Source organism: Chiloscyllium plagiosum, unplaced genomic scaffold (genome assembly GCF_037043375.1).
Source record: "Chiloscyllium plagiosum isolate Xiang-an unplaced genomic scaffold, Cpla_swu_hap1 HiC_scaffold_18, whole genome shotgun sequence".
In the NCBI taxonomy this organism is placed as follows: domain Eukaryota; kingdom Metazoa; phylum Chordata; class Chondrichthyes; order Orectolobiformes; family Hemiscylliidae; genus Chiloscyllium; species Chiloscyllium plagiosum.
In genome coordinates, this window is record NW_028270156.1 from 96,073,708 (window position 1) to 96,100,581 (window position 26,874).

A 26,874-nucleotide genomic window follows, 5' to 3' on the forward strand; every position below is an offset into this window, starting at 1 on the left:
CATAACCTTGTCCAGCTCTTACACCACTATCTGTTTAAACGTCACCTTCCTCTACAACTTCCTCCTGTTTATGCTATGCTCCCTTATCTGTGAAACTGTCTCTGACCAAAATTGTTATCCCAGTCTCTGAAAAGAAATCCAGATTCCACAGCCTCCATAATCCCCAAAACAGCCTTCCTATATCTATAAACATCTTCAGTCACGATGACCCTCCATATCTCTGTTTGTTCCGCCAGATGATACAAACCTCTTTATCTCTGTAATCTGCTCAGATCCCTAAAACAGTCACTGTCTCTGTAATCCAGCCCTGTCCTACAAACATCCTTATCCCTGTAAACTTCTCTATCCCTCCCAACATTCCCAACTCCATGAACCCGTCAGCCCTACAGCTCTCCACATTTCTGTAGCCTCCTGTGGGTCTATGGTCCTCCCACCCTATGAAATCACCTCCAGTCCCCACATCCCTCCCACTCTGGGTCCTCTGCTCCAGATCAGACCATTGCTGTCTCTGTAAACACCTCCACTCCTGACAACTCTTCCCATTTGTGTAACATCGTTCAGACCCCATACTCTCCAGCTTCCTGAATTCTCTTCCTGCATTGCAACTAAAACCACATGTTTATGTAATATCCACCAGTGCTTACACCCTCCCCAACTCAGTAACCTCTTATAGCCCTAACAAAGCAACTAAACTGTGAAAGCTCTTAATTCCCTACAAACCTCCCTCTCTCCCTCCTCAAATGTCTTCATCACCATGAAACCTCACAATTACTGAAGCCTCCTTTTGGCATTGCAACCTTCCTAATGCCTGCAAAATCCTCCTGTTCTGATATCCCTACCTATCTCTGTAACCCCCTCCTCCCTTCAGTGCCCTTCTGGGGAACATGGCAGAGGAGGGAAGATTTGTAAAGTCCGAGCCATGTTACGGAGGTAGAATTCTGGGAATTACAGATTTGGTCTAATGTCTGTCGTGTGCAGATTATTGGCAAGGACTCTAAAGACAGGATTTATGATACTTGGAAAACGATAGTTAAATTAGTGACAGTCAGCATGGGTTTGTGAGGGGCAGATCATGCCTCACAAACCTTACTGAACTCTTTGAGGATATGACAGAATACGTTGATGGCTCATTCAGAAAAGAAGGATGATTGGGATACAGGGAAATCTGTCTGTCTGGATACAGGATTGGATGGCCCAGAGAAGACAGAGGGTGGCAGCAGATGGACAGTATTGAGCCTGGAGCTGAGTGACCAGTGGTGTTCTGTAACAATCGGCTCTGGGACTCTGCTCTTTGTGATTTTTATAAATGGCTTGGACAAGTATGTTGGAGGGTGGGTTAGTAAGTTTGCCAATCACCTGAAGGTTGGTGGAGTGGTGGGTAATGTGGAGGGCTGTTGTAGGTTGCAATGGGACATTGACAGGACGCAGAGCTGGGCAGATGGACTCCAATCTGGAAAAGTGTGAAGTGATTCATTCTGGAAGGTCGAATTTAAATACGGAATACAGGGTGAAAGGCAGAATACTTGGCAGGAACAGTGCGGAGGAACACAGAGATCATGGGGTCCGTGTCCATAGATCCCTCAAAATTGCCACGCACGTTGGTAGGGTTGTTAAAAAGACATATATTGTGTTGGCCCCCCTTAGAAGGGGATTGATTTTAAGAGCCATGAGGTTTTACTGCATCTTTATAGCGTCCTGGTGAGACAACACTTGGATTATTGTGTTCAGTTCTGGTCCCCTGTTTACAGGAAGGATGTGCAAGTTTTAGAGAGTGCACACAGGAGATGTACCAGGATGCTGCCTGGAATGGAGGGCAGTTCTTATGGAGAACGTTTGAGGGAGCTAAGGCTTTTCTCATGGGAGTGAAGAAGGGATGGGGCGACCTGGTAGAGGTGAACAAGGTGATGAGAGGCACAGAGTGAGTGAATAGTCAGAGACTTTTCCTCCGATGTAATAAATGGCTATTACAAAGCGGCATAATTTTAAGGTGATTGGAGGATGGTTAAGAGGATAGAGAATGGTAGGTGGTTGGAATGCACTGCCAATGGTGGTAGTAAAATTTAATAGACTCTTGGGTAGACACATGGATAATAGTAAAATGAAGGGTATGTAGTATACTTTGATCTTACAGTTGGATAAAAGGTTGGCATGAAATCATGGCCGAAGGGCCTGAGGCTGAACTGTTCTGCGTTCTATGTTCTGTCTGATAAACTGGGTAATAAGCTCAGATCAGTGTAAAAGGATATGGCATTCAGGAGGAGCTCGTGAACAGGATACAAAATTGGCCTGATGGTAGGAGACAGAGGGTAATGGGAGACATGTTGTTTTTTCTGACTGGAGGCATGTTACCAGCGGTGGAGTGGGTCCCCTGTTGTTTGTCATTTGGATAAATGGTGTGGATGGGAATATTGGTTTCCTGGTAAGTAAGGTTTTTTGGTGACACTGACATTGGTGGTAAAGTGGACAGTGAAGAAGGTTATCTATGATACGACTGGATGAGCAGTACTGCTGGGATAGTGGGCTGAAGAATAGCAGATGGAGTTTAATTAGATAAAGGTGAGGTGTTCCATTTTGGTGAAACAAACCAGGGTGGGACCTGTACAGTTAATGTTCGGGCCCTGGATAGTGTTGTCAGTCAGAGATCCAGTGACCCAGGTACACAGTTCTTTGAAAGTGGTGTCACAGGTCGACAGGCTGGAGAAGCAGGCGTTTGGGATGGTTACCTTCATTGGGTAGAGCATTAAGAGTAAGAGTTGGGATGTCATGTTGTGGCTGTAAAAGACATTGGTGGGGCCACCATAAAAACATTGTTGATCAGTAGGAAGAACTCATCTAGTTCACTAACCTCCTTTAGGGAAGGACATCAAATATTCTAACCTGGTCTGGCCGACATGTGACTCCAGACCCATAGCAATATGGCTGACTCTGAGCTGTCCTCTGGGTAATTAGCAGAGGGGTCAAAGAATGTTGTTCTAGGCAGTGACACCCACATCCCATGAATGAATAAATAAAAATACACATGGCGCTCCCGACCTCTGCAAACCCCTCCAGCTGCAGCAATCCGTCCTGGCTTTGTAACACCCTGACCACTCTCTATAACACTCTCAGCACCTCCAGCACCTTCACCTCTCCCTGTTCCTATCGTGTCAATGAACCCTGACCGTGGCTCCCCTTCCCACAGCCCTCCTCCTGCGAGCAGACCCATTGCAATCCATTAACATTTACTCCTAAAACACTCTCTCACTTCAGGATTTTAAGTACTTTTTGGTGATCTTCTCAGCCTCATAATCTAGTATGATTCCTTTTGTCCTGAGTGAGGGATCAGTGGGAATTTCTTGCTGAGGTTTTTACTGTTTCAATTGAATGTCCTTTTGTTGAGTATTTTGCATTGTCCCTTCAAATGTTTTCCACTGTTCATTGACAGGCACATATTTCAGTCTGTTTAGCCTGTTTACCTTGGTCAGTTCTCCTCTCAAACTCATGTAATTGGCTATTTTTGTTTCTAGTTGTAGCTTGTCCTTTCTGTGATTCACTTTAAAACTTTATATTTATTTAAACTGCACTTTATCACAATTTCCCGAAGGATCTCTCCAGGTGACATTACTCATTCACTAAGTTTCATTACACGGTCGCTCTGCGATAGTTATGTCCCTTAACAGTTGCACAACGTGTTTTTCAAAGAAACACTGGAAAAAAATTAACTGAACCCCTCTTCCAATATCAATGTTGACCGTGTGATTGTCCCAGATTATACAAATATTGAAGTTTTTCAAAATTATCACAATGCCTTTGTTAAATAATTCCAATGAGTTCCTGTTTAATGCAGTGATGAGCAATGGAATACTGTTCGGTGGCTAAAACGGTTCTGCTGCTTGTGTCCTTGGAAAGTAGTAGACAGAATTTACATTCAGACTGACTCTACCTCATGATCTGAGGCCAAATGCTTTCTTTTTAATACCTTTGTTATCCATTTTTGTTAGCGTTGCCGATTTTGCCTGAGTTTGCACTGAATATTTCTGTTCACCCTGTATCCATGTCTCCCTGGTGTCTAAATCTCTTTTATCTCTGTGTCTCAAATCCATCGACCTTATTGCAGCAACGTTGTCGATTTAAAAAAAAACATAATATACTCTCTTCCACAATTTTCTGTCACAAATCTATTTGCTGATGTACAATTTTAGTTAAACTCTGTCCCATCCTATTCCCTTCTGCTTGTCTTCAGCCACATTCCCATGCTGTTCCATTGCTTCACCTTTTCCCTTTGGATTTGGAAAGCTCCTTTCTCCTGCATCCACTCTGTGCGTTTAATGCCCTGTCCATAAACCTACCGACATGATTGGCCAGGACACTGGTCCCTGCACAGTTCCAGGGGGACCATCCTAATAGATTTTTTAAAAAATCCGGTATGGAATGTTTGAGTCTCTGGCTGACCAGCCTTTCTTGCCCAGTCCACGAAGCCCTTGAACTGAGTAATTTGCTCGGCCATTTCAGAGGGTAATTGACAGGCAAACACTTTGCTGTGGGTATGTCGTGCAGACCATGTGAGGATGGGCAGATGTCCTTCTCTAAAGGACAAGTGTTTGGATTTGTTGTACATCAGTAATGGTTTCATACTTATTTGTAGATTGTTAATTATTATTTTTAAAATTATTGATTTCAAATGTCTCCTTTTCAGATGGCGGGATTCAATCCTGCCTCCCCTGAACATTAGCTGAGGTTTTGGATACATTCTCTAGCAATAATACCACTAGGCCATTACTTCACCTAGCTCACTGGGTACTCATCCTTGAGCACTGATACCAGGGCATCATGAAGCTAAACCCATTCTTCCCACACAATTGTGTGATCCTGACATCTTCCAGCAATCTGGGACTATTACTTAACATCGTTCCATTTTCCAAATCTTTGTGGAACTCAGTGCTATTCTTCACGTGAAACCCTCACTGCATCTGTTTAATTTCCCATTCTGTGGTGTTTCCTCCGGCATTTATAGTGGCCTATCCCTGCCACTTCCGGTTGTCAGTTTCAGCTGTCCGCTGTAGTGGCCGGTATATTGGATCCAGGTCGATGTGTTTGTTGATGGAGTTTGTGGATGAGTGCCATGCTTCTTGGAATTCCCTGGCTGTTCTTTGTTTGGCTTGCCCTATAATGGTAGTGTTGTCCCAGTCAAATTCATGTTGCTTGTCGTCTGCGTGGTTACTAGGGATAGCTGGTCTTGTCGTTTCGTGGCTAGTTGAAGCGCTTCACAGGAGGCTCCAAAGCACTGAGGATGTCACGTAGACAGGGGACGAAACGTTTGCAACAAAAACATCCAGCTCGGCGAACAGAACCACAGCAACGAGCACCCGAGCTACAAATCTTCTCACAAAATTTGAATACCATCACTATCCCTGTAACTTGGTTCAGTGTCTACAAAATGCCTTATCACAGTAGTCTCCTCCTCCAATAAGGTAAAAACAAGGACTGCAGATGCTGGAAACCAGAGTCTAGATTAGAGTGGTGCTGGAAAAGCATGGCAGGTCAAGCAGCATCCAAGGAGCAGGAAAATTGATGTTTCGGGCAAAAGCCCTTCATCAGGAACAGAGGCCGGGAGCCTGCCGAGTGGGGAGATAAATGAGAGGGGGGTGGGGATGGAGAGAAAGTAGCATAGAGTACCACAGGTGAATGGGGTGGGGAAGAAGGTGATAGGTCAAAGTGGAGGATGGGGGAAGGTAGCAAAGAGTACAATGGGGGTGGGGACGGGGATGATAGGTCAGAGAGGAGGGTGGAATGGATAGGTGGGAAGGGAGATAGGCCATTAGGACAGGTCATGAGGGTGGTGCTGAGCTGGAAGGCTGGAGGTGGGGTGAGATGGGGGAAGGGGAAATGAGGAAACTGGTGAAGTCCACATTGATGACCTGGGGTTGAAGTGTTCCGAGGCAGAAGGTGAGGCGTTCTTCCTCCAGGCGTCGGGTGGTGAGGAAGTGGCGGTTGAGGAAGCCCAGGACCTGCATGTCCTCGACATAGTGGGAGGGGGAGTTGAAATGTTGGGTCACAGGGCGGTGGGGTTGATTGGTGCGGGTGTACAAGAAATGTTCCCTAAAGTGCTCTGTTAGGAGGTGTCCAGTCTCCCCAATGTAGAGGAGACCGCATCAGGAGCAACGGATACAATAAATGATATTGGTGGATGTGCAGGTAAAACTTTGGATGTGGAAGGCTCCTTTGGGGCCTTGGATGGTGGTGAGGGGAGAGGTGTGGGCGCAGGTTTTGCAATTCCTGCGGTGGCAGGAGAAGGTGCCAGGAAGGGAGGGTGGGTTTTGGGGGGCGTGAAGCTGACCAGGTAGTCATGGAGAGAACGGTCTTTGCGGAAGGCGGAAAGGGGTGGGAGGGAAATATATCCCTGGTGGTGGGGTCCGTTTGGAGGTGGCGGAAATGGCGGCAGGTGATTTGGTTTATGCGAAGGTTGGTAGGGTGGAAGGTGAGCACCAGGGGCGTTCTGTCCTTGTTACGGTTGGAGGGGTGTGGCCTGAGTGCGGAGGTGCGGGTTGTGGACGAGATGCGTTGGAGGGCATCTTTTACCACGTGGGAAGGGAAATTCCAATCTCTAAAGAAGGAGGCTATCTGGTCTGTTCTGTGGTGGAACTGGCCCTCCTGGGAGCAGGTCCAGCGGAGGTGGAGGAATTGGGAATAGGGGTTGGGAATTTTGCAGGCGGTAGGGTGGGAAGATATGTAATCTATTTAGCTGTGGGAGTCAGTAGCTTTGTAAAAAAATGTCGGTGTCAAGTCGGTTGTCATTAATGGGGATGGAGAAGTCCAGGAAGGGGACGGAGGTATCAGAGATGGTCCAGGTAAATTTAGGGTCAGGATGGAATGTGTTGGTGAAGTTGACGAATTGCTCAAACTCCTCGAGGGAGCACGAGGTGGCGCCAATGCAGTCATCAATGTTGCGGAGGAAGACGTGGGGAGTGGTGCCATTGTAACTACGGAAGATGGACTGTTCTATGTAGCCAACAAAGAGACAGGCATAGCTGGGGCCCATACGGGTGCCCATGGCTACCCATTTGGTCTGGAGGAAGTGGGAGGATTTGAAGGAAAACTTGTCAAGAGTGAGGACAAGTTCAGCCAAACGAATGAGAGTATCGGTGGAAGGGTACTGTTGTGGACGTCGGGAGATGAAGAAACGGAGGGCTTGGAGGTCCTGGTTATGGTGGATGGAGGTGTAGAGGGATTGGATATCCATTGTGAAGATGAGGCATTGGTGGTCAGGGAAACGGAAGTCTTGGAGGAGTGGAGGGTATGAGTGGTGTCTCGAACGAATGTGGGTAGTTCCTGGACTGGGGATAGGACAATGTCGAGGTAGGTAGACATGAGTGCGGGTGGGGTAGGAGCATGCTGAGACAATGGGTCAGCCAGGGTGGTCAGGCTTGTGGATCTTGGGAAGGAGGTAGATCCGGGCAGTGGGGGATCCCGGACAATGAGGTTGGAAGCTGTGGGTGGGAGATCTCCTGAGGTGATGAGGTTCTGTATGCTCTGGGAGATGACGGTTTGGTGATGGGAGGTGGGTCATGGTAGAGGGGGTGGTAGGAGGAGGTGTCTTTGAGTTGGCATCATGGCTTCAGCGGTGTAGAGGTCAGTGCACCAGACTACCACAGCACCCCCTTTATCTGCTGGTTTGATGGTGAGGTCGGTATTGGAGCAGAGGAAGTGGAGAGCTGCACGTTGTGAGGGTGAGAGGTTGGAGTGGGGGAGGGGGTAGATAGGTTGAGGCGGTTAATGTCTCGGTGGAAGTTGGAAATGAAGAAATCGAAGGCAGGTAATAGGCCAGCGCGGGGTGTCCAGGTGGGTGGAGTTTATTGGAGGCCAGCAAAGGGGTCCTCAGAAAATACGCGGGAGTCTTCTTTGTAAAAGTAAGCTCGGAGGCGGAGGCGGTAGAAGAAGTGTTCGATGTCACGGCGTGTATTAACTTCATTGATGTGTGGACGGAGGGGGATAAAGGTGAGGCCTTTGCTGAGGACTGATCATTCGTCCTCAGTGAGGGGGAGGTCAGGGGGAATGGTGATAACTCGGCAGGACTGGGAGCTGGGACCAGGCGTAGATGTGGAGCTGGGGGGAGGCGACGGAGCCTGTAACTGGAGTGAGTGTGGTGTTAGGGGGAATGGGGATGGGGTCATGAGCAGGGGCGGTGTTCCCCTCAGGGTTCTGGGGGCGGGGATGGTGACAGTGGGACCTGGGGTGGGGTGTCAGCAGAATGCAGGTGAGTGACGTTGGTGGGGGCGGAAGTGGTGGCAAACACGGCAGTGGGGAGGGCGTGGAAGTCACTGAGTGTGTGACATCAGCGATGATGTGACGGGCGGAAGTGATGTCACTTGTGGTGTATGAGGAATTATGAGGGGCGGAAATGGCATTTACTTTATTTTAACCAATAATTTCCTGTCAGAAATCTGTTTGACAATGTAGTATTTTAATTAAACTCAGTCCCTTACTGTTTCTTTCTTTTGGTCTTCATTCACATCTCTATGGTGTTCCAATATTTCCACCTTTCTCTTTGGACTTGGGAATTTCCATTCACCTCAGACCTGTCCCCCTCCTCATCTGTGTCCATTTATAGCACACTGCCAGAGGAGCCTATTCCAATAAAATAGCTCAGTCCTCCCTGAGTACTGGTAGCAGTGCTCACTGGTCAGAACCACTTCTGATGATACCATTGTGTGATCCTGATACATTCCTGCACTCTGCTGATATCACTGTCTCTCTCCATGTGATATCCCTCACTGTGTGGGTCTAATTGCTGCCTCTGTCAGTGTCTCTCGCTCTTGCAGCTGCTCCAGATACTGAGCCAACAGAATTCTCCACTCCAGAGAGATGCAGTAGCACAGGCCAGGGATGGAGACTGGGCTTTTCTAGATCTCTGTGGGACTCAGTGTCATTCTCCATGTTTAACCTTCATTGCATCAATCTAATTTCCCATTCTGTCTATTTCTCTGTCTCCTGTAGGTATTCCCGATGTCCTGGACTCAGCAGAATTCCCAATTCCTGTCTCGTCCATCACCACATTGAAGACAGTTGGTCAGCCAGAGAGAGATGGAGAGTGAGATCTGGAGCCTTCAGTAAATCCTGCAGCCTGTAAGATTACTCACAGTAAACAGCACAGGGAGGGGTTAGTGGGCTTTAATTCAGAACCTGAGGACATGAGGTCAGAACAATGCTGGGCAAGGAACATGAGAAAATGCTCAGGCTTCATTATCACCATCTTGTCTGTAAATTCATCTGTTCCACAGAACCCTCCCTATGTCTGTCAGTTTCTCCATTGTCTGTTTCACAGATACCACTTCCCCAATCTCTATCAGCCCCTACAATCCTGCTTATCCCTGTAAGCTCCTCATATCAGTAAAACTCTCCAAGTTTCTGCCTTTGCCTTTAATCCCGGGTTCTGTCACATCTCTCCTTAACTGAAGAAAAACAACTCTTCAGTTCCTTAAGCCATCCCGGCCAGTGCAGTCCTTTCCAGACCTGAAAAACCTCCCTGTCTTTGTGACTTCTTTGAACTCCTACTACCTTCATGATCTCTGTAACCTTCCCCGTCACGACAACACAAAGCTCTGTACCTTAATAACCTTCCTCCAACTGTTAGACTCCTCCTTGTCTCTGTGCACAAAGCAGAGTGACTCTGCTTCTCTCATAAATTAGTTTCTGCATTTCTAATGATGACTATGAACTCTTCCTGTCTCTAAAACGCACTCAGTCTCTGTAAACTCTGCTGGTCCCGACTGATGTAATTTCCTTCGGTAACTACAAAACTTTATACCTTTAATCTCCTCCAGACGCGACCATACAGTTTATTTCTATAACCTCCATGAGTGATAGAGTCATAGAGATGTACAGCACGGAAACAGACCCTTCGGTCCAACCCGTCCATGCCGACCAGATATCCCAATCCAATCTAGTCCCACCTGCCAGCACCCGGCCCATATTCCTCCAAACCCTTCCCATTCATATGCCCATCCAAATGCCTCTTAAATGTTGCAATTGTACCATCCTCCACCACATCCTCTGGCAGCTCGTTCCATATACGTACCACCCTCTGCGTGAAAAAGTTGCCCCTGAGGTCTCTTTTATATCTTTCCCCTCTCAAATTAAATCTATGCCCTCTAGTTCTGGACTCCCTGACCCAGGGAAAAGACTTTGTCTATTTATCCTATCCTATCCATGCCCCTCATAATTTTGTAAACCGCTGTAAGGTCACCCCTCAGCCTCCGAAGCTCCAGGGATAACCGCCCCAGCCTGTTCAGCCTCTCCCTGTAGCTCAAATCCTCCAACCCTGGCAACATCTCTTTCTGAACCCTGTCAGGTTTCACAATATCTTTCTGATATGAAGGAGACTGGAATTGTTTAAAGCATTCCAACAGTGGCCGAACCAATGTCCTGTACAGCCGCAACATGACCTCCCAACTCCTGTACTCAGTACTCTGACCAATAAAGGAAAGCATACTGAATGTTGTCTTCACTATCCTATCTACCTGCGACTCTACTTTCAAGGAGCTATGAACTTGCACTCCAAGGTCTCTTTGGTCAGCAACACTCCCTAGGACATTACCATTACATGTATAAGTCCTGCTAAGATTTGCTTTCCCAAAATGCAGCACATCGCATTAATCTGAATTAAACTCCATCTGCCACTTAGCCCATTGGCCCATCTGGTCCAGATCCTGTTGTAACCTTCTTCGCTATCCACTACACCTCCAATTTTGGTGTCATCTGTAAACTTACTAACTATACCTCTTTTGCTCGCATCCAAATCATTTATGTAAATGACAAAAAGTAGAGGGCCCAGCACCGATCCTTGTGGCACTGCACTTGTCACAGGCCTCCAGTCCGAAAAACAACCCTCCACCACCACCTTCTGTCTTCTACCTTTGAGCCAGTTCTGTATTCAAATGGCTAATTCTCCCTGCATTCCATGAGATCCAACCTTGCTAATCAGTCTCCCATGGGGAACCTTGTCGAACGCCTTACTGAAGTCCATATAGATCACATCTACTGCTCTGTCCTCATAAACCTTCTTTGTTACTTCTTCAAAAAAACTCAATCAAGTTTGAGACATGATTTCCCATGTACAAAGCCATGTTGACTATCCCTAATCAGTCCTTGCCTTTCCAAATACATGTACATCCTGTCCATCAGGATTCCCTCCAACAACTTGCCCACCACTGAGTTCAGGCTCACTGGTCTGTCGTTCCCTGGCTTGTTTTTACCATTCTTCTTAAATAGTGGCACCACTTTTGCCAACCTCCAGTCTTCTGGCACCTCACCTGTGACTATTGATACAAATATCTTAGCAAGAGGCCCAGGAATCACTTCTCCAGCTTCCAACAGAGTTCTCGGGTACACCTGATCGGTTCCTGGGGATTTATTCACCTTTAACCGTTTCAAGACATCCAGCACTTCCTCCTCTGTAATCTGGACGTTTTGCAAGATGTCACCATCTATTTCCCTACAGTCTACATCTTCCATATGCTTTTCCACAGTAAATACTGATGCAAAATATTCATTTAGCATCTCCCCCATTTTCTGTGGCTCCAAACAAAGGCCGCCTTGCTGATCTTTGTGGGGCCCTATTCTCTCCCTTGTTACCCTGGTTTCCTTAATATATTTGTAAAAACCCTTTGCATTATCCTTAATTCTATTTGTCAGACCTATCTCAAGTCCCCGTTTTGCCCTCCTGATTTCCCTCTTAAGTATACTCCTACATCCTTTATACTCTTCTAAGGATTCACTCGATCTATCCTGTCTATACCTGACATATGCTTCCTTCTTTTTCTGAACCAAACACTCAATTTCTTTAATCATCCAGAATTCCCTATACCTACCAGCCTTCCCTTTCACCCTGAAAGGAACATACTTTCTCTGGACTCTTGATATCTTATTTCTGAAGGCTTCCCATTTTCCAGCCGTCCCTTTAGCTGCAAACATCTGGCTCCAATCAGCTTTCAAAAGTTCTTGCCTAATACCGTCAAAATTGGCCTTTCTCCAATTTAGAACATCAACTTTTAGATCTGGTCTATCCTTTTCCATCAGTATTTCAAACAAATAGGATTATGGTCGCTGGCCCCAAAGTGCTCCCCCACTGACACCTCACTCACCTGCCCTGCCTTATTTCCCAAGAGTAGGTCAAGGTTTGCACCTTCTCTAGTCGGTACATCTACATACTGAATCAGAAAATTGTCTTGTACACCCTTAAGAAATTCCTCTCCATCTAAACCTTTAACACGATGGCAGTCCCAGTCAATGTTTGGAAAGTTAAAATCCCCTACCATACCTACCCTCTTATTCTTACAGATAGCTGAGATCTCCTTACAAGTTTGTTTGGCAATTTCCCTTTGACTATTGGGGGGTCTGTAATATAATCCTAATAAGGTGATCATCCCTTTCTTATTTCTCAGTTCCACCCAAATAACTTCCCTGGATGTATTTCTGGGAATATCCTCCCTCAGCACCGCTGTAATGCTATCCCTTATCAAAAATGTCACTCCCCTTCTTCTCTTGCCTCCCTTTCTATCCTTCCTGTAGCATTTGTCTCCTGGACCATTAAGCTGCCAGTCCTGCCCATCCCTGAGCCATGTTTCTGTAATTGCTATGATATCCCAGTCCCATGTTCTTAACCATGCCCTGAGTTCATCTGCTTTCCCTGTTAGGCCCCTTGCATTGAAATAAATGCAGTTTAATTTATTAGTCCTACCTTTTCCCTGCTTGCCCTGACTGTTTGACTCACTTCTGTTCTCAGCTGTACCCGTCTCAGATCGAGCTCCCAAAATCCTCCCTGTGATTGTTATCACGTCCCATCCCTGCATTCCTCCAAATCCATGTAAAGTCCTTCCATTCCTAAAACCTTCCCTGCACCTGTCACCTGTTCCAGCTTCCACAACCCTCCCTATCTCTGTAAGACACCACCCCCACCTCCACCCCGTCCCAGTTACTACAGCCCACTGTATCACTAAATGCCAGTAGTCACTATAATATCAGAGTAAGGTGTGAAAGCAGGAATACTGTACTGGGTTAAATGATCAGTTGTGATCATATTGAATGGTGCGACTGACTCTGTGGTCAAATGGCCGATACCTGCTCTTCTTTCCTGTGCTTTTCTGTAAACTTACTATCTATATAACATCCTTCAGTCCCCACAGCCCTCCCTAACTCCATAAACTGCTTTAGTCCCCACGACTCTTCCTTTCCATGTAACCCGAATCATTCCCCACAAACTTCCCTAACTCCATAACTTCCAATAGGCCCCACGACCCTCCCTATCTCCATAATCTCATCCATACCCAACAACCCTCCCGTTCAGAGTAACCTCCTTCAATCCCCATGATCCTCCTGATCTGTGCAACCTCCTTCAGGCCCAACAGCCCTGCAGATCTCTTTGGCCTCTTTCAGGCCCCACAGCACTCCCTACCTCCATAATGTCCGTCAGTCCCCACGACCCCCCCATTTCCAACATCTCTATTACCTGCTGTCCCTGTAAGCTACCTTTTTCAGATTGATAAACAAGAACTCCCATAACCCTTTCTGCTGCCAGTCTGAAACCAAACAGTGTTAGCCTGACAGTAAGTCGGGAGCTGGAATGTGTGAGAAAGGATATGTCAATGAACAATAACTGGACCCTTAGAAACACTTTTAGTAAAAAGAGAATGTGTTTTTGAGCCTGTTGGATTTTATTTTTATTGGTGAGGATATAAATGGCAGTATAGATACGGGTGTCGGAGTGGCTGTACCGAGGATGCGGTTTATTTGAATTTTCAGAAACCTTTACAAAAGTTTCAATAAGGGCTAAAGAGTAACTTGGTAAAGAATAGGGCACCTTAACTGTCAGGAGGTGGTTGAGATATTAGACAAAATAGTGTTGTCAGAATTTACTGTGGCGAAAGACATGGAAGCTCGGGAACTTGGGGAAATAAATAGCGATGTCTTGGAAAGAATCCTCAGCAGATGAGAAAGTGCTGTAATCTTAAAACAAATAAAGGTAGATCAATCCTCAGTAGCTCATTATGTCTATCCTTGAATATTTTGGGAAGCTTGGGAAGAGATTGCGGTGTCCCTAACAGAGATATTTATATTATCAACAGACACAATGAGTTACCGGAAGACTGGAGGGCGGCTAATGCTATTCCATCACTTAAGGGCTGCAGGGAAACACCAGGAAATTACAACCCAGTGAGCCCAGTGCTGGGTAAGTTATTGGAGGAGATTCTGAGCGAAAGGAGCTGCATATATTTCGAATGGCAAGGGCTGATTAGAGATAGTCAGCATAGCTTTGTGAGTGGAAAACAGTATTTCACAATCCGGATTAACTCTTTGAGAAGTTGGCCAAGAGATAAATGAAGGCAGAGCAGTCAACGTTATCCGCATGGACTTCAGCAAAGCATTTGACAAGGTTCCAAGGGATGTACAACACCTAGTCAAGAGGAATAAGGAAGCTAACTTAACGTTGAGGAACCAAGGATCAGAAGCAAGGCTCCAGAGAGTTACATGGGGCAGCACGGTGGCTCAGTGGTTAGCACTGCTGCCTCACAGCATCTGGGACACGATTTCGATTCCAGCCGTAGGCGACTGTCTGTGTGGAGTTTGCACATCCTCTCCATGTCTGCAGGTGATCCGGTTTCCACCCACAGCCCAAAGATGAGCAGGTTAGGTGAATCAGCCATGCATTGTTCAAGAAAGGGAATAGAGATAATCCTGGGAACTACAGACCTGTCAGTCTTCTGGCTGTGCTGTGCAGATTATTGGAGAGGACTCTGAGAGTCAGGATTTATGATTCCTTGGAAAACCATAGTTTATTACAGAGAGTCAGCATGACTTTGTAAGGGACAGGTTATGCCTCACAAATCTTATTGAATCCTTTGAGAATGTGACAAAACACATTTATGGCTCATTGAGAAAGTACAGGGCATGGGATACATGGAAACCTGCCTGTCTGGATACAGAATTCCTGGCCCATACAAGATGGAGGGTGATGACAGATAGAAATCATTCAGCCTGGAGCTCGGTGACCAGTGGTTTTCTGCATGGAGAGGACAAAAAATCTCTGCTCTTTGTGATTTTATGAATGACATGGATGTGTGAGTGGAAGAGTGGGGAAGTAAGTTTGCCAATGACACAAGTGTTGGTGGAGTGGTGAATAGTGTGGAGGACTGTTGGAGTTTGCAACGGGGCAATGACATGATGCAGAGCTGGGCTGACAAGTGGCAGATGAAAGTCCATCTGGAAAAGTGTGAAGTGATGCATTTTGGAAGGTGAGACTTGAATGCAGAATACAGGAGTAAAGACAGAATACTGAATAGTGTGGAGGAACAGATAGATCTTGGATTTCATGACCAGAGATCCGTCAAATTTGCCACCAAGCTGATAGTGTTGTTAGGAAAGAGTATGATGTATTGGCTTTCATTAGCTGGGGGATTTAGTTTTAAAGCCACGAATTTATGCTGCAGCTCTATACAACCCTGTTTAGATGCCAATTAGAATATTGTGTTCAGTTTTGGTCCCTTCATTACAGGAAGGATGTGGAAGCTTTAGAGAAGATAAAGAGGAGATTTACCAGGATGCTACCTGGACTGGAGAGCATGTCTTATGAAGAAAGGTTGAGAGAGCTAAGGCTTCTCTCATTGGAGTGAAGAAGAGTGCAGTGTGATTTGGTAGAGGTGAACAAGATGGTGTGAGGCAAAGATAGAGTGAACAGTGAGACACCTCTTTATCCCATGGCATACAAGGTACAGGGGAGCATAATTGTAGGGTGATTGGAGGATGGGTAAGGAGAGATTTCAGATCTAGGTTCTTTACACAGAGAGTGGTGGATGGGTGGAATGGGACATTTAACAGACTCTTGGATAGGCATATGGATGATAAAAAATGAAGGGTATGTAAGTTAGTTTGATCTTACAATCGGGTAAAAGATGGGCATGGCATCATGGCCAAAGGGTCTTGTACTGTACTGTTCTGTGTTCTACGTTCTGTATGGTAAACTGGGTAATAGGCTCAGATCAATGTAAAAGGATATGGCATTCAGGAGGAGCTAGTCGACTGGATACAAAATTGGGCTTGATGGTAGGAGACAGAGGGTGATGGGAGACATGTTGCCTTTCTGACTAGAGACATGTGACCAGCGGTGTAGTGGGTCCCCTGTTGTTTGTCATTTGGATCAATGGTTTGGATGGGAATATTAGTTTTGTGGTAAGTACGTTTTTTGGGGTGGCACTGAAATTGGTGGTAAAGTGGACAGTGAAGAAGGTTATCTGTGATACAACAGGATGAACAGTACTGCTGGGATAGTGGGCTGAAGAATAGCAGATGGAGTTTAATCAGATAAATGTGAAGTGTTCCAATTTGGTGAAACAAACCAGGGTGGGACTTGTACAGATAATGTTCGGACCCTGGGTAGTGTTATCAATCAGAGACCCAGGGACGTAGGTACACAGAGTTTTCAAAGTGGTGTCACAGGTAGACAGGCTGGTGAAGCAGGTGTTTGGGATGGTTACCTTCATTGGGCAGAGCATTGAGAGTTAGAGTTGGGATGTCATGTTGTGGCTGTAAAAGTCATTGGTGGGGCCACCATAAAAACATTGTTGATCAGGAGGAAGTACTCATCTGGTTCACTTAGGTCCTTTAGAGAAGAACATCTGATATTCTAACCTGGTCTGGCCTGCACGTGACACCAGACCCACAGCAATATGGCTGACACTGTGCTATACTCTGGGTAATTGGTAGTGGGGCAAAGAATGTTGGTCCAATCAGTGACCCCCACATCCCATGAATGAATAAATAAAAGTACATATGTCCCTCCCTACCTCTGCAAACCCCTCCAGCTGCAGCAATCCGTACTGGCTTTGTAACACCGTTCAGGCCCTGACCACTCTCTGTAATACTCTCACCACCTCCAGCACCTTGACCTCTCCCTGTTCCTTTTGTGACATAAAACCTTGACAATTATTCCCTCTTCCATCTGACCTTCTCCTGCGAGCAGACCCTTTGCAATCCCTTTAAAATTTACTCCTAAAACATTCTCTCACTTCAGGATTTTAAGTACTTTTTGGTGATCCTCTAAGCCCGACAATCTAATATGATCCTTTTTACTTGAGTGTGGGACCGGTGGGGATTTCTTGCTGAGAATTTGTCTGTTTCAGTGGAATGTCCTTTTGTTGAGTGTTTTACACAGCTCCTTCAAATGTTTTCCACTGTTCATTGACAGGCACATATTTCAGTCTGTTTAGCCTATTTACCTTGGTCAGTTCTCGTCTCAAACTCATGTCATTGGTTATTTTTGTTTCTAGTTGTATCTTGTCCTTTCTGTGATTCACTTTAAAATTTTATATTTCTTTAAACTGCACTTTATCACAATTTTGCAGACGATCTCTGCAGGTGACATTACTCATTCACGAAGTTTCATCACACAACGGTCGCTCTGAGATCGTTCCGTCCCGATCCAGTTGCACAATTTATTGTTCAAAGAAACACTGAAAACTAATTCTCTGAACTCCTCTTCCAATATCACTCTTTCCAGTGTGACTGTCCCACATTATGCGAACATTGACTTTTCCCAAAATTATCACAATGTGTTTGTTGAAAATTCAAATGAGTTCCTGTGTAATGCAGTGATGAGCAATGAAATGCTGTTCGGTTGCTAAAACTGTTCTGCTGCTTGTGTCCTCGGCAAGTAGTAGCCAGAATTTACATTCAGTCTGACTCTACTTCATGATCTGAGACCAAATGCTTTCTCTGTAATGCCTTTGTTATCCATTATTGTTAGTGTTACCCATTTTGCCTGAGTTTCCGCAAGGTTGTGATCCATTGAATATTTATGTCCACCTTTTGTTCACCCTGTAACCATATCTCTCTGGTGTCTAAACCTCTTTTATCTCAGTGTCACAAATCCATCTGCCTTATTGATAAGACTTCGTCATTCAAAAAAAAAACATGATTTACTCTTTCCCACAATTTCCTGTCACAAACCTATTCACTGATGTACAGTTTTAGTTAATCGCTGTCCCATCCTGTTCCTTTCTGATTGCGTTCAGTCACATCCCTATACTGTTCCGATGCTTCACCTTTTCTCTTTGGATTTGGAAAGCTCCTTTCACCTGGACCCTGTCCCTGCATCCTCTCTGTCAGTTTAAAGCCCTGTCCTTAAACCTACTGACATGATTGGCCAGGATACTGGTCCCAGCACGGTTCCAGTGTGACCATTCTATTGGATTTTTTTATAAATCAGGTAGGGGATGTGGGTATCTCTGGCTGACCAGCCTTTACTGCCCAGCCCTAGCTGTCCATGAGCTGAATAACTTGCTTGGCCATTTCAGAGGGCAATTGCGATGCAAACACTTTGCTGTGGGTATGTCGTGCAGACCACGTGAGGATGATCAGGTCTTGTTGTCGACAGGACAAGTTGGCGGCACGGTGGCTCAGTGATTAGCCTTCCTGCCTCACAGCACCAGGGGCCCAGGTTCGATCCCAGCCGCGGGCGACTGTGTGGAGTTTGCACATTCTCCCCGTGTCTGCGTGAATTGCCTCCGGATGCTCCGGTTTCCTCCCACAGTCCAAAGACGTGCAGGTCAGGCGAATTGGTGTATTAGGTTGAGGGAGATGGGTCTGAGTGGGTTACTCTTCGGAGGGATGGCGTGGACTGGTTGGGCCGAAAGGCCGGTTTCCACACTGTATGGAATCTAACCTAAGGGATTGTGATTTTTGTACATCAGCAATGGTTTCATATTTGTTTATGGATTGTTTATTGCTATTTTTAAAATTATTGATTTTAAATTCCATCATATCTTATAATGGGATTCAAACCTGCCTCCCCTGAACATTAGCTGAGGTTTTGGATAAATGCCCTAACAATAATGTTATTAGGCCATCACTTCACCTGCTCACTGGTTGCTCATCCCTGAGCACTGATACATGAAGCTAAACCCATTCTTCCAACATGATTATGTGATCCTGAAGTCTTCCAGCACTCTGGTGATATCACTCAGTCTCTCTCCATGTGATATCCCTCACTGTGTGGGTCTAATTGCTGCCTCTGTCTGTGTCTCTCGCTCTTGCAGTTACTCCAGATCCTGAGCCAACAGAATTCTCCACTCCAGAGAGACGCAACAGCACAGGCCAGGGATGGAGTTTGGAATTTTCCAGATCTCTGTGGGGCTCATTTCCATTCTCCTTGTGTAACCCTCACTGTATCAGTCTAATTTCCCATTCTGTCTATCTCTCTGTCTCCTGTAGGTACTCAGGAAGTTCCTGACCTAATAGATTTCCCAACTGCCGGACGTCTCATCCATCACCCCATTGAAGATGGTTGGTCAGCCAGAGAGACGAAGGGCAGGGGGTTCTTGAGCCTTCAATAAATCCTGCAGCAAGGTAAGATCACTCACAGTGCACAGGGCAGGGAGCAATGAGCGGGCTCCAAGCATCGGCTAACAAGACATGATATAGATACAGTGCTGGATGGGGAGCACAGTATAGGCACACCCCAGGCTCAATCACCACATCTACTTTAACCGATGTTGCACTGAGACAGCATCGGGAGTTCATAGTTATCAATCCAGGCCTGCGCTGTCTTAGTGAGCATCAGGACCATAGAGGTTAAAGCAGGCCTCCGATGAGAGGTTGGGAATGCTGCCTGGAATCTTTCTCTTCTGCGTTCTCGCTCCAACACTGTACGAAGACTCACTACTCTGCAACACTGTATCTATGGCATGGCTTGTGCACCAGTGTCTTCAGTCATCTTTAACTCCTATAACAGTAGTTGTCCCTGTAACTTGCTCCATTCCCGATTAGTCCCTCCACATATTTGAGATGTACTGCACTCCAGATTACCATCCCTATCGCTGTAAATTGCTTCAGTGTCTACAACATGCTTTATTTCGGTACTGTAATCCTCTTTAACTGGATACAGAGTGATACAGCACGGAAACAGAACCTGTGGTCCAACTCTTCAATGCTGCCCATGTTACTTAAACTGAACGAGTCTCATTTCCCTGCGTTTGGCCCTTATCTCTTCAAACCTTCTCCTCTCTATGTACCTGCCCAAATGTCTTTTCCGTGTTGTAATTGTTCTTGTTTCTCCCATGTGCCTGAGGCAGTCCGTTCTGTCTGTGCACAATCCCCTGTGTATAATGTTCCCCCTCAGCTCCCTCTTTAAATCCTTGCTCTCTCATCTCCCGTTTATACCCTCTAGTTTTGGACTCACCTACCCTTGGTTATTCACCATTCTTAGGCCCCGCATGGTTTTGTAAAACTTTATAAGGTCACCCCGTGGCCTCCTCTGCCCAAGGGAAATATTTAGGACAATGTTACAAATATATCTAATGTATGTAACAAAGTGCTGGCCAATGTTGGCAAATGTGCCAAATGCCGCTTTCCCCACCCTGTCCACCTGGTATGCCACTTCCGAGGGACAATGTAACTGCACCTCTTGCTCACTCTCTCTGTCTCTCTCTGTTGGACAATACTGCCCAGAGCCCTTCCATTAACTGTATTAGTCCTCCATGATTTGTCTTAACAAAATCCAACACCTGAATTAAACTCCATCTTTCATTCCTTGGTCCACTGGCCAGTTGGTCACGATCCCCTTTGATAACCGTATTTACTGCCCACGACACCATTCATTTGATCATCAACAAACATTCGCACAATCACTCCTATATTTTGAACCAAATCGTTTCTGTAGATGATGCACATCCGTGGACCCAGCCCTGATCCTTTCTTCAATAATGGAATAAAACCATATTCTTGTCATAGAGCCATACAGCATGGAAACTGACCCTTCAGTTGATATTCACCATAATCTAAAACTAAACTCTTCCCAGCTGTCTGAAGATGGCCCAAATCACTCCAACCCTTCCCTATTCACCTGTTATCCAAATATATTTTAAATGTTGTAATTGTACCCACATCAACCCCTTTCTCAGGAAGTTCATTCCACACTCAAACCACCCTCTGTGTAATAAATTGCCCCATATCTTTTTTTGAACATCTCTCTCCTCTAACCTTAAAAATGTGACCCCGCCTCTTGAGACTCCCCCATCCTGGGGAAAAGGCAACTGCCATGAAATCGACCTATATATCTCATTTGTTTTCATAAACCTTTATAGCAGCATGTCTCAACCTCCAGGCTCCAGTGAAAAAAGACTCAGCCTATCCAGCCATTTTTCAGAACTCAAGCTTTCCATACCCAGCAATATCCTGGTAAATCTCTTCTGAATGCCCTGCAGCTTAATAATATCCTCCCTGCTAACTGGGCGACCAGAAATGGACAGAGTATTGCAGAACAGGCCTCACAAATGTCTCTTTCCTCATTCCTGAAGAAGGGCTTATGCCCGAAACGTCGATTCTCCTGTTCCCTGGATGCTGCCTGACCTGCTGCGCTGTTCCAGCAACACATTTTCAGCTCTGATCTCCAGCATCTGCAGACTTCACTTTCTCCTCACAAATGTCTGTGCAATCTCAACATGACGTCCCAAATCCTATACTCAATGGACTGAGCAATAGTCAGGCATGCAAAGCACTGTCTTATCCATCCTGTGATTGCAAGCTTCAAGAATTATGTAGCTGAACCCAGAGGTCCCTCTGCTCTAAAACACTAACCGAAGCCTTAACATTAATTGTATAAGCTCTACCTTTGTTTGTTTTACAAAATGCATTACCTCGTATTTATTCAGATTGAATTCCATCTCTAGTTTTTCATCCCATTCACTCACTTCATCAAGGTCCCTTTGTAATCTCAGAAAACCTCCTTCACTGTCCATGATGCCACCCTCCAGCCTGCCAGCCCATCACACATGGCTGTCAGTAGTACACATACCTTTGCTAGGGGCTCCACAATTTCTTCCCTAGCATCCCACAGTGTCCTGTGATACACTTAATCAGGTTCTTGGACTTGCCATAGCTTTGTGTTTTAAAACCTCCAGCACCACCTCTTCTATAATATGCACTCGTTTCAAGTCATAGAGATATACAGCATAGAAACAGACTCTTCGGTCCCCAACACGTCCAGGCTTACCAGAAGATCTAAATAAATCCATTTCCTTTTCCAGCATTTGGCCCATATACGTCTACACCCTTACTATTCAGATGCCCATCCAGATACCTTTTAAATGTTGTAATTGTATCAGTCTCCATTACTTTCTCTTTCAGCTCATTCCATACACACATCACCATGTGTGTGAAGAAGCTGTCCCTTCAGTCCCTCTGTAAACCATTCACCTCTAACCTTAAACTTATGCCCTCTAGTTTTGGACTCCCCAACTTCTTGGAAAAGGTCTTGAATGCTTACCCTATCCATACCCTTCATGTTTATATAAACCTCAGTAAGGTCATCCCTCCATCTCCGATTCTCCAGTGACAGTAACCCCAGCTTATTCAGCAACAACCCGGGCAATATCTTGTTAATCTTTTCTGAGCCCTTTCAAGTTTCACAACATCCTTTCTGTAGCAGAGAGACTGGAATTGCAGAGAACTCCAATTGTGGTCTAATGTATTATTCTTGTTCCCTGAGTTCCCCAGTCTTTCTCCACAGGAAGTTCTGGAATGAAAAAAATGTTTAGGATCTTAGCAAATATCCTGCAGTTCCACTCATCGATGGCCTCATTGATCTTTAATTGACACTATTTTGTCCCGAGTTACTTAATATACTGATACAATCACTTTTGGATTCCCCTTTCCTTCTCTGTTGATGCTATTTCATGTAGCCTTTCTCCATTCCTGTTTTCTACTCAGTGTATTCTTACAGCCCCTGTACATCCTCAGGGATTCCCTTGATCCAGCTGGCTATACCTGACATGTGTCCCTTTTCCTTGACCAGCCCCTCAGTAGACAGCCAGTGTTTCCGAATGCTGTCAGCATTGAGCTGCACACAGACAGGAACATGCTGGCGCTGATCGATCAGTTTATCTCACTTTTAAAATATTCTCACTTGCCAAACTTCCCTTTCCCTGTAAATAATTCCCTTCCCCAATCCCATTTTGAAAGTTCCTGTCTAATACGATCCTGTCCCCTCTTGCTGAGAGTATGTGTGTCTCTGTTGCAGTGTATGTGTATCCCTCTTGCAGTGTATGTGAGTGTCCTTCCCTCGCTGTGTGTGTGTGTGTGTGTGTGTGTGTCCCTCCCTTGCTGTGTATGAGCATGTCCCTCCCTCGCGCTGTGTGTGTGTGTGCCTGTCCCTCCCTTGCTATGTGTGTCTCTCGCTCGCTGCGTGTGTGTGTCCCTTTCTCACTGTGTGTGCGTGTTCTTCCCTCTGAGTGTGTGTGTGTGTGTGTGTGTGTGTGTGTGCCTGTGTGTGTCCCTCCCTCACTATGTGTGCAACTGTCCCTCCCTCATTGTGTGTGCACGTATCCCTCCCTCACTGTGCGTGTGCGTGTCCCTCCCTCACAGTGTGTGTGCATGTGTATCTGTGCGTGTCCCTCCCTTGCTCCGTATTTGTGTGTCTGTATCTGTGTGTCCCTCCTTCGCTGTATGTATGTGTGTGTGTGTGTGTGTCCCTCCCTCGCTGTGTGTCTGCGGGTAACCCCCTCACTGTGTGTGTTTGCATGTTGCTCCCTCGCTGTGTGTATCCCACGCTCGCTGTGTGTCCACGTGTCCCTCCCTTGCTCTATGTTTGTGTGTATATATATCTGTGTGTGTCCATCCTTTGCTTTGTGTGTGTGTGTGTGCGCGTGCGTGTCCCTCCTTCGCTTTGCATGTGTGTCTGTCCCTTGTGTTTGTGTGTGCATGTGTGCATGTCTCTCTTGCTCTGTGTTTCTGTGTGTGTATGTATGTGTGCGTGACCCTCCCTCACTTTGTGTGTCCGTCCCTTGTGTGTGTGAGTGCGTGACCAGCTTGCTGTGTGCGCGTGTCCCACCCTTGCTGTGTCTGTGCGTGTCCCCTCTCGCTGTGTGTGCGTGTCCCCTCTCAATTTCTGTGCACATGCCCTCCCCTCGACATGTGTGTGCTTGTCCCTCCTTCGCGGTGTGTGTGTGTCCCTCACTTGCAGTGTATGTGCGTGTCTCTCCCTCACTGTGTGTCTGCGTGTATTCCCCTCACCGTAAGTGTGTGTGTTTGTCCCTTCCTCACTGTGTGTGCACATCTCTCTTGCTCTGTGTTTTTGTGTGTGTGTGTGTGTGTGTGTATTTGTGCGTGTCCCTGCCTCGCTTTGCGTGTGTGTGCGCTCTCTCAATTTCTGTGCACATGCCCTTCCTCTCTGTGTGTGTGTCCATGCTTGCTCCCTCGCTGCATGTCTCAGTGTGTCCCTCCCTCGCTGTGTGTGTGTCCCTCGCTCTCTGTGTATGTGCACGTGCATGTCCTTCCCTCGCTGTGTCTGTGTGTGTGTCCCTCCCTTCGCTGTGTGTGTGTCCCTCCCTTCGCTGTGTGTATGTCCCTCCCTTCGCTGCGTGTGTGTCCCTCCTTCGCTGCGTGTGTGTCCCTCCCTCGCTGTGTGTGTGTCCCTCCCTCGCTGCGTGTGTGTCCCTCCCTCGCTGTGTGTGTGTCCCTCCCTCGCTGCGTGTGTGTCCCTCCCTCGCTGTGTGTGTGTCCCTCCCTCGCTGTGTGTGTGTCCCTCCCTCGCTGTGTGTGTGTCCCTCCCTCGCTGTGTGTGTCCCTCCCTCGCTGCGTGTGTGTCCCTCCCTCGCTGCGTGTGTGTCCCTCCCTCGCTGCGTGTGTGTCCCTCCCTCGCTGCGTGTGTCCCTCCCTCGCTGCGTGTGTCCCGCCCTCGCTGCGTGTGTGTCCCTCCCTCGCTGCGTGTGTGTCCCTCCCTCGCTGCGTGCGTGTCCCTCCCTCGCTGCGTGCGTGTGTGTCTCCCTCGCTGTGTGCGTGTGTGTCTCCCTCGCTGCGTGCGTGTGTGTTTCCCTCGCTGCGTGCGTGTGTCTCCCTCGCTGCGTGCGTGTGTGTCTCCCTCGCGTGTGTGTGTGTCTCCCTCGCTGCGTGTGTGTGTGTGTCCCTCCCTCGCTGTGTGTGTGTGTGTCCCTCCCTCGCTGCGTGTGTATGCGTCGCCCCTTGCTGTGTGTGTGTGTGTGTGTGTGTGTGTGTGTGTGTCCCTCCCTCGGTGTGTGTGTGTGTTTCCCTCTTGGTGTGCGTATGTGTGCTTGGCCCTTCCTCGTTGTGTGAGCATGTGTCTCCCCCATCGCTGTGTGTGTACGTGTCCCTTTCTTGCTCTCTGTGTGTGTTTGTGTGTCTCCCTCCCTCGCTGTGCATGCATGTCCCTCCCTGGCTGTGTGTGTGCGTGTCCCCCTCTCGTTGTGTGTGTCTGTGTTTGTGTGCTTCCTCATGCACGTGTCGCTCCCCCGCTGTGTGTACATGTCCCTCGCTCACTCTGTGTGTGTGTGTGTGTGTGTGTGTGTGCGTGTCCCTCTCTCACTGTGTGTGTCTCTTTGTGTGCTTCCTCATGCACGTGTCACTCCCTCGCTCTCTGTGTATGTGTGTCCCTCCCTTGCTCTGTGTGTGTGTGTGTGTGTGTGTGTGCGCGTGCGCGTGTCCCTCTTGCTGTGCCTGTGTGTGCGTGGCCTTTCCTCGCTGTGTGTGCATGTGTCGCCTTCTCGCTGTATGTGCATGTGCGTGTGTGTAGTCCCACCCTCGCTGTCTGTGTGTGTGCGTGTCCCTCCCACACTATGTATGTGTGATTTTCCCCCCTTGCTGTGTGTGTGTGTGTAAGTCCCTCTTGCTGCGTTTGTGTGTGCCTGGCCCTTCCTCGCTGTGTGTGCATGTGTGTCCTCCTCGCTGTGTGTGCGCATGTCCCTCTCTTGCTCTGTGTGTGTGTGTGTGTGTGTGTGTGTGTGTGTGTTTGCATGTCTCCCCTGGCTGTGTGTGTGCGTGTCCCTCCCTCACTGTGAATGTGTGATTTTACCCCTTGCTCTGTGTGTGTGTGTGTCCCTCTTGCTGTGTTTGTGTGTGCCTGGCCCTTCCTCGCTGTGTGTGTGCGCATGTCCCTCTCTCGCTGTGTGTGTCTTTGTTTGTGTGCTTCCTCATGTGTGTGTCACTCCCTTACTATGTGTGCGTGTCCCTCCCTCGCTGTCGGTGTGTGTGTGTGTCCCTCCCTCACTCTGTGTGTGTGTGCATGTGTGTCCCTCCCTCACTGTGTGTGTTCTCACCCTCGCTGTCTGTGTGTGCTTGTGTGTTCTTCCCTCGCTGTGTATGTGTGAATTACACCCTTGCTCTGTGTGTGTGTGTGTCTCTTGCTGTGCATGTGTGTGCGCGTGTCCCTCTCTTGCTGTGTGTGTGTGTCTGTGTTTGTGTGTGTCCATGTCCCTCACTGGCTGTGTGTGTGCGTGTCCTTCTCTCACTGTGTGTCTATAATTTTGTGCTTGCGCATGTGTGTGTTCTTCCCTCGCTGTGTGTACGTGTCCCCCTCTTGCTGTGAGTATGTGTGTCCCTCTTGCAGTGTATGTGAGTGTCCTTCCCTTGCGCTGTGTGTGTGTGTGTGTGTGTGTATGTCTGTGTGTGTATGTCTGTGTGTGTGTGTGTTACTCTTGCTGTGTGTGTGTGTGGCCCTCCCTCGCTGTGTGTGCATGTGTCTCCCCCTCGCTGTTTGTGCGCGTGTCCCTCTCTTGCTGTGTGTGTGTGTGTGTTTGCGTGTGTCCATGTCCCTCCCTGGCTATGTGTGTGCGTGTCCCTCCCTCGCTGTGTGCCCGCGTCCCTCTCTCGCTGTGTGCCTGCGTCCCTCCCTCTCTGTGTGCGCGCGTCCCTCCCTCGCTGTGCGCGCGTCCCTCCCTCGCTGTGCACGCGTCTGTATGCGTGTCACTCCCACACTGTGTGTGTGTATCACTCCCTTGCTGTGTGTTTGTGTGTATGTCCTCCCTCACTTCGTGTGTGCGTGTCCCTCCTTCGCTGTGTGAGTTCGTGTTCCCCTCGCTGTGTGTTTGTGTCCCTTCCTCGCTGTGTAAGTCTCTC

General features: G+C 47.3%; 2 long non-coding RNA genes across 2 annotated transcripts in view; one reads left to right on the forward strand and one right to left on the reverse strand.

Moving 5' to 3' along the window:
* Nucleotides 1-26,874, reverse strand: part of LOC148147080 (uncharacterized) — a 578,686-nt gene that overhangs the window by 117,503 nt on the left and 434,309 nt on the right. The window lies entirely within an intron of this gene.
* Nucleotides 8,972-26,874, forward strand: part of LOC148147081 (uncharacterized) — a 177,658-nt gene continuing 159,755 nt past the window's right edge. The window contains exons 1-2 of the long non-coding RNA XR_015760047.1: nucleotides 8,972-9,102; nucleotides 19,240-19,374. This is a non-coding gene — a long non-coding RNA (uncharacterized LOC148147081). The remainder of the gene's footprint in view (nucleotides 9,103-19,239; nucleotides 19,375-26,874) is intronic.